The sequence below is a fragment of the Sander lucioperca genome, chromosome 6, assembly GCF_008315115.2.
Source record: "Sander lucioperca isolate FBNREF2018 chromosome 6, SLUC_FBN_1.2, whole genome shotgun sequence".
NCBI lineage: Eukaryota > Metazoa > Chordata > Actinopteri > Perciformes > Percidae > Sander > Sander lucioperca.
In genome coordinates this window covers 1,419,944-1,420,356 of record NC_050178.1, presented here as the reverse complement: position 1 = coordinate 1,420,356, position 413 = coordinate 1,419,944, and positions in this window count along the sequence as shown.

Genomic DNA, 413 nt, shown 5'->3' with positions numbered 1-413 from the left:
TAACATCCAGCCATGTTTTTTTTGTTTTTTTAAGTACTAATGATAAACATTTATTTGTATTGAATTAGATGAACAAACTGAATGCCCTTCTGCATCAAGTCCTTCATTTAATTTGCCTGAATTCATTTTAACTGGGTGTAACTTAATACTAATTTACTCAGCTGCTGGTTCACAGGTAGTATGTAGCCTATTATTAATTGAAGTGCTACAGTCATTGTGTGTCTGTCATATGCTTCTGCAAGTTTAGATAAACAAATGCAATTGGTTACTCATCCAGTGGTTTACCACAAAAATGTGTTCTGACTCCCCGCCTTTATATTCTTTAAATAAACAAAGTAAAAAGTAAAAAACAGAACAGACACAGTATAAAGTTTGCCACAATGATTTGGGTACCGTGTTTAACAAGTTGAGAT